The 8,342-nt window shown below is 30.6% G+C and overlaps 1 pseudogene; it reads left to right on the top strand.

Annotated features, from left to right (window-relative positions):
- The first annotated feature begins 364 nt into the window (after positions 1-364).
- On the top strand, positions 365-7,346 carry LOC107877078 (annotated as a pseudogene).
- The last annotated feature ends 996 nt before the right edge of the window (positions 7,347-8,342 follow it).

Here is an 8,342-nt window from a genome sequence, read left to right as displayed (position 1 = left end):
ACGTAGATCTTAAGATGGAAGAGCAATGAAACAAACAGATAATGAAATCATATATAAAGCTGAAGGTCAAACACTATGGACAAAAAATGAAAGGTTGTCATACCCTGACTCGTGCATTATCCACCAAAGTGATAAGAGGAATAATCTTCAAGTATTGGTCAATCTCATTCTGAACCTACAAATGGTATATAATTTTCCACCTCATAGACAATATATAAAGATACCTCCTGTCCTGGCAGCTCTTGAATAATATATAAGACCTCTTTAATGCATCTTCAAGGTGTTCCAATGGCTCTCAGGTTTTCGGATACCTCTTAAGTTCAGTAATCTTGAGCTGCTTCAATAAGTTTCCAATTAACTTAAGATGCTGTGCAAACTGCCTGCAATTTGTCTTGTGCATCCGGCAGTGGTAGCAGCTTTAACAATCATCCCAATTAGTCTCACTGCATCTATGCCAGTAAGCTGGGCGATATTTGCAACTGCACCAAAATGATCCTATGAAGCATATGTAAATTTGAGATTATTCCCTCAAATCACTCTTATTTTCAATTCAATGCGAAGCACATCTCCAAATCAACAAAATGAACTATGACAACTACAATTCAATCAAAATTTTTTACAAAAGATAAAGCTTTCTCCACCAGCTTTTTTAATCCGGAAAAATTGAATGCATTAGTTTCTTTTTTTCATCTGCAGTGGAAGTAACAATAAGAACAAGTCAACAAAAGCATCTAAACTCTAAAACACAACTGCCACATAAAATAAATTTGATTAAATGAAATAAATTTTGTTAAATTACCCGAGGACAACTGAGGTTCGGAGAACCATCCAAAAACGATAGTTTTATGGCAATTGGCTTTACATTGATCATCATATGCCCTACCCTTCAAGTTACCTATTTCCTCTATTCAAGATATACAAATTATTAGAATTTTATAAGGATTAATAAAGATACTCTATCCTTCTCACATCCATTTGTCAAATTATACTAGATATGTTATTGTTAGTTGTTTTCTCTATCAACGAAAAAATAGAAAAGTTACTCTATGAAGCAGATTATGAATATCATTTGGATTTTTCAATACACAGATTAAGGAATCAACATATTCTTTTTAACTCCTAACATAATTACTCATGAGTACTACATAATTAAAATACAACACCTTGACAACAAAGACCATTCACATCTATTCCCCACTTGGTTCATGAATCACTCGACTCTAATGGATTATTTGTTGTGAGGTATAAGTTACTATATCAAATAAAAAATTACTTAATAATTGTAAAAAACAAGCAAAAATGAAGATTAGACCTGTATTAGTTCCATCAAAGTAAAATTAACCGAAGAAATAAATTGATTCCTTTCTCAATCTTGGATCTTAATAGCAAAAAAAATAGAAAAAGTTACTCTATGAAACAGACTCTGAATGTCATTTGGATTTAACAATACACAAATTAAGGAATTAACATACTCTTCTTAACTCCTAATATAATTTCTTACGACTACAATGTAATTAAAATGCAATACCTTGACAAGAGTTTCACACCAAAGACCATTCACGCCTATTCTCACCTTGACAAGAGTTTCACACCAAAGACCATTCACATCTATTCTCCCATTTAGTTCATAAATCACTTAACTATCAAGGGTTGTTTGGTGAAGTATAAGTTATTAGCTAAGTTTTGAAAAAGAATATAAACATTTAGTATAACATTACAAAAGAAGAAAAATACTTACCTTTTCACAACATTAATAAAACAAATGAAAGGATTAACAGAAGAAAAATTAACTGTACAATCCAAAAGTGATTCTTCCCCGAAAATTGCTACTTCCTATTGGAGGCTAATACATAAATACACAACAAATGAAAACATCTTTTTATGTTGCCAATAGGTGAATGTCTCAACATCTTTTAATCCTCTATATCAGCCCAGGTCTATTTTCTTGTATAATCGTTATATCAGGGTCAGTTTGTGCTCACTTCAACTACTTGCATGGGTACCACCCACCAGCATAAGGTACCTGCTACTTCTCACCAGCACGGTTATCAGTAACTCTGTCCGCCAAGGCTTGGACAAGTAGAAATCCTTGCTATCTATCAACTCTATTTGGGACTAATGTTATTGTTACTACTGTTCATTTCTCTTCGACTTGGGCATAGTAAACAGTGTCACAGCTTCAAGCCATGGGAACATCTCTTACATAAATGCAATGTACGATTACGTACAATACACCAGACTCACATAGTAGGAGCTTTAGTTTATCGAGTTATTTTTTTTTTGCACATAGAAAACAATCATACAACTCAGAATTATGACATAAAATGCGAATAATCAAAAGGAAATGGAAGTAAAATACCAACTTAAAAACACCAAGGACACCGGGGACCTTGACTTAAAGATTTATACTTAGCACGCCTAACCACCTTCCCATATGCCATAGTGTGTGTTTGTTCTTTCAAAAATCAAACTATTTTTCACTAATACATGAACCTGCTAATTTTCAGTATTTTCACTAATTACATGGGTACCTCCTACCAGCATAAGGTACCTGCTAATTCCCAGCAGAACAATTACTTGGTATCTCTGTCCAATAATATTTAAATAAATGGAAATCCTCGCTATCTATTAGCTTTATTTTGGTTAAGTGTTAGTTTATCTAGCTACCCTTTTTTTGCACATAGAAAATAATAATACAACTCAATCATAACACAACATAACTAACAATGCGAATAATCATAATGGACATACCATTTACTTTGACTGATGATTTATACTTGGAATGCTTAACCATCTTCCCACCATCTGCCATAAGTCCCTTTGTTCTTTCGTTCAACAAAAATCAAACTATTTTTTTTTACTAATACATCAAAATAAACAACATCAATACAAAAATTAGTACAACAAGGAAAAAAAAGAAATTAGTACTATTTTATGAAAGCGAGGGTTCCGGTGGATGAATTTGGGAATTTTTAGAAAAAAAAGCTCTGAAAGTCCAAAAAGATTGAATATGATCATTTTTCTGCGAGCCTAAACTAATAAAAATCAAAATCTGCTGCACTTCCTCTACAAGGATAATTTATTCTTAACCTTTTTAAGATAAAGACAATGTAACTAAAAAGAACTCTAGCATTCACCATTACTGTAGTGGACGAAACCATCACCTAGTGGTAACCCTGAAGTTCATCCACTCCCACCAACTAACTAAAGTAGCATTTCCTAATTAAAATTCAGTGGATCACCACCCCGCGACAAAAAAGATCAACTCATGCCAATGATCCAAACAGATAATATCTGAATATCCATTATCATCAGTTCAACTACCCTACTTTCTCAAGAAATTCTAAATATACACGTACATATAAATTGCAGTTTAAATTTAGAGTTGTTAAGTATTGTGAGGTGAAACTCCAGTGTTGAATTTAAATTCGAAAAAAAAGGAAAGAACAAAAGAGATTAGGAAAGATCGAGAAACAGATAATAATAAGAACAAGGATAAACAGTAACAACGGAAGATCTTTTATTGGGTGATGGACTATTTTACCCTTGGTCGCTCCTTTGGTGACTTTCTGTATAGTAACTCTTCTGTATAGTAGAAATTATAAGGGGTCGTTTGATAGAGTGTATAAGATTAATGCAAAATATAGTGTATTAGTAATGCTTGCATTAGCAATGCTTGTATTACTTATGCTTGTATTAGTTATGCATGTATTATTTCTTATACATTGTTTGGTTTGATGTATAAGAAATAATACATCTTATATAATTTCTATAAAAGAAATGTTTGTTTACAAAAATACCCTTCTTTGATTTTGTACACTTTTTTGCAACAAAATTTTTTTGCCATCTCAAATATTATTAGTATTGTTGAACTAGTACATAGAGGTTTCAGATTAATTGCAAGACTTTCGTCTTTGCACATGAAATATTATGCTAACGGATTAACATAGTCAAAACAAATATAAAATATAAGATGTAAAATTAAGAAATAGTCTCCATTTTTTTTCAATCTTTTTAAAGACTCTCGAAGGAAAGCAAAAATATATTACAATTATTTAAATCAATTATTCATTGTTGTAGATTAAAATGGTGGAAAAAAAATTGTGAAATATTTTGAAAAGATTCACTTTTGTAAATTAAAATGGCAGGAAAAAATGGTGAAATATTTTGAGAAAGAAATTAAGGGGTATTAAGGTCATTTAATAAGTTAATGCATGTATTAAAGATTTTGCATTACTAATACATAGAGTTACATTTTCGAGCTCCCCCCTGTCTGAAAGATAGTTCTCCCACAAATTCAAATGGGTGGTATTAGTAATACACACCTTAATACACAATAGAATGTTGCATTAGTTATACATTAACTAAAAATTGTACCACACAAGGTATTCATAATGTACATTAATTAATACACGCATTATTTTTACCAATACACTGTACCAAACGACTCCTAAGAGTAATATATACAAAGTAAGTTATCCTATTATTATAAAAATGGTAGGATAAATAATCTCAGGATTATAATATCCCTAATGTACCAAAAGTAGAATAAAATACTTCTCTATTTCCTCCTAAAATTATCATCTCTTATCTCTTATATCAAATTATCCCTTAAATTGGAACGAAAAGATCTAGAGTACTATTTTTTTTTAAATAGTACTTTCTTTTTGTCAATTTATGTGACACCTTTTACATTTTGAGATTCAAATAAATTTATTTTTAAACGAAATTTTTTCATATATATTTTAATTATTTTAAATTATTAATTATATGACTTATAATACTTTTTACATAATTTTTAAATATATAAATTTAGTTAAAAATATTTTATGTTCAAATTAAAAATTAAAATTAGATAATTTAACACTCAAAATTCAAACTATGTCAGATACATTAAGGAAAAGAAGTAGTTATTTACGGCACGGCTCACTACAACTCACAAAAGCAACCAAAAATTACCACGTTTAGCCTCCAATAGCGATATAGGCAAGCCCCTAGTTTTCATTCATAGAGTTAAAAAAATGTTTTCCTTCCTCAAAGATTCAGATGTGCCCTTGGACCAAAATCCTAAACTCAAGATCCATGCTAAATCTGTCCTTGTCATGGTATGTACAATGCCATTATTTAGTCTTTCTTTCTTTCATTACTAGGGTGTTCCAATAATTCAAATACCTGGTATGTACAATGCCATTATTTATTCTTTTTTTTCTTTCACTACTAGGGCGTTCCTATAATTCAAATATCATATATGATAAAGTTTAAAATCACAAAATTCAAAGAACGTTTTAGTCATCTTCTCAACCCATCTACCCTCTCCACTCCATTTGACATGCTTTTAGATCAGAAGATTGAAATAAATTTTGATACATTATATTATATAAAGTTTTTGGAGTTGGAGTTGACGAAGAATAAAAATTGAAGTAGTTTTTGAAATTTTCTGAGAAAAATTTTCTTATTTTTATTTTTTCACTATAGTGAAATAATTTTACAAAAAGAATTTAAAAAATTTATGGCCAAACGCCTATTTAATTTAAAATCACAAAATTTAAAATTTTTCTTTCTTTCTTAGAACAAGTTTCTTTCATTTTTGGCCAGTCGGCCAAACTTAATTACTGACGCTAGTTCAAATAAACAAAACCTAAATATTAATAGTGTGTATCTCATATGTATATGAATGTATAAAATATGTTTAAAGTATATGTCTTATATTTAGATATACAAAATCAATACATTAGTTGACTATTTTGTAGACCAAATCAGTCAACAGCATTGGATCATCTATTCATAAACTCTAAATCTGGTTAAACTATGGCAAACAAATAGAAATTGAAGGAGTATCTTTTATAAAAATAAAATACTAATAACCTGAAAGCATATTACTTAGCTTGTTATACCAAACCAAAATACGCTAAAAGAATATAAAAAATTTCTTTCACCTTTCGTAACATATACTACTATTGGTCCATAGTGACAATTTTTTTTTTTTTTCTCTTTATTAATTTGTTTGTTTTATGGCAGACTTGTGAAGCGGCGGTTCAACTTAGGAAAGCCGGAAAGGTTGTGGTGAGGGATTCCACTCTCAAAAGTTAAGTGCGACGCATTTGAAATATGGTGTGGTTGATGAGCACTTCGAGGTATATATAAAATTTCTTAGTATATTTGAAATATATTACTTTGGCATACCAAATTTATTATTTTTTATAATAATGATTCTAAATTTCACTTGTCAAATTATATCAGATATATTATTATTTTTAATTGATGAAGAGTTTATACGATCCTTTGGACTAGTATTGGAAATGAAATGTATAAAAGATCTAGAGTCCTTATATATATAAAAAAGGATATGGATTAAAATGAAAGGTTAGCAGGCAGTAAAGTGTTATCTTATTTGTCTTTTTACGCCTGTCTATTGTATTATTTGTAGTTTGTTGTCCGTTGATGTCTATTACTATCTGATGTTTTTTGTGCTTTGATTGTCATGTTATTTTGTTATAGTTATTATTTTTTTTGCCTCATTTGATCATGAAAACAATAATTTTCTGGAGTTGGAGTTGGAGTTGAAGTTAGAGTTGACCATAAATATAGATTGGAGTTGTTTTTAACTTTTTGTGATAGGAGTGAAAGTGAAAAAAAATAAAAAAACACTTGTTTTCACTTTTTCAAAAACAGTTTTCATTAAAGTGAAATAATTTTTATGACCAAACATCACTAATTTTCACTTTTTTGATCACCAAAGTGAAATAATTTTTCGAAAAAAGTGAAAAAAATTTCATGGCCAAACGCCTACTTAGGGTGGTTTGACATGCTTTCTATTGTATTTTGTCATGATTTTTTCACTTTCGTAATTTTTTTTTTTTGAATTGTTCTAACATGTTTTCCTTTAAGTCAATGATCTATAAGAATAACCTCTCTACCTTTCTACCTTTCAAGGAAGGTATAACATCTAATGAACTCAATTCTAGCTTCCCAAACTTCATATGGGGTTACACTGAATATGTTGTTGTTATATGATTCATTTGGCATGTAAGAAGAATACATGATGGAAATTTCAGGTAACAAAATATGCCTTGTGGGAGACAATCAAAGAAGCAGCTCCAGAGATATGGAGCGTTGACATAAAGAACGCATGGGGAGAGGCCTTTGATCAATTGGTTAGCGCAATCAAAACCGAGATGAAGTGAAGTAGCTATCAATGACCGATCCAAAATTTTCACCACAGGGTTTGAAAAACCCCTCCTGCAATGCTTGATGCTCCAATAAAAATCTTATCCTATTGTATTTCCTTCAAAGTTTTATACTACCAATTCTTGTGAAATGTCTGTTGTATAGACGTATGGATTATATCTATTCTCTTTGTCATTTTTGTATACATATGGATTACATTTTTTTCTAAAAGGGAAAACTTATTATCGAACATAATTAGGCGATGCAATGATTACTAGCATCTTGGGGTAGTGTTAACAAGAACTTTGTAGTAAAAGGAATTAATTTGAAAGTTAAGCCAAGTAACTTTCTATATATAATAAATGATAAAAAATTATTTAACTATCAATGCACCTAAGGTAAACATTCCATCAATACGTCATATATTATTACTAGTCAAATGGTTATCACATTTGACATATTAACTTAGAAATGATTTAGTATAAACTTATAAAGATGAAAAAGATAAAACTGTATTATGTATATGCATATATAAAATTAATTCTACATACATCCAATATATACAAAAACCACTAGAGTTGGCATGGTGGTTCAGCGCCATGTCCCTTAAGCAAGAGGTCGGGGGTTTGATCCCCACCTCTGGCGAATGGAGCAAATTCTGTGGCCAGTTTCCTACCGCTTAGTGCATTGACAGAGGAGGGGATTAGTCTCACGGCTGCCGGCTGTGGGAATACCTTGGGAAACAAAAAAAATAAAAAATATATACAAATATTTTAATTAGAATTTGAACGTAGATGAACTCAGTCTACAATCGAATGTAGAAAATGCTAACTTTTTAACCTTTGTCAACTGTAATAGAAATTTACCTTCTTATAATGAGTGTATGTATATTCCAGCAACAACAACTTACTATTTAAATCGTCAAACAACATTAATTTTCTCCGTCCGCATCTCCAGCTCTACTATACCATAGTAAATTTTGCCACTTCAATAGTTGCACCACCATCTTTTCTTGGTAATGTCATCTTCTTTTAATCATTTTGAGACCCGTCCTTCATAAACTCCTCTAGATCTAGTTTGCGTGCATCTAAAGAAAGGGAAAACAAAGGAGCTCTGTCCTTCATATACGCACACACCATTCACTAGTACAATCATTATTGCACACATGAGGCTCT

This window comes from Capsicum annuum, chromosome 7 (assembly GCF_002878395.1).
Source record: "Capsicum annuum cultivar UCD-10X-F1 chromosome 7, UCD10Xv1.1, whole genome shotgun sequence".
NCBI lineage: Eukaryota > Viridiplantae > Streptophyta > Magnoliopsida > Solanales > Solanaceae > Capsicum > Capsicum annuum.
Note: the sequence above shows the minus strand (reverse complement) of the source record. Positions and strands in the feature narration are given on the sequence as shown.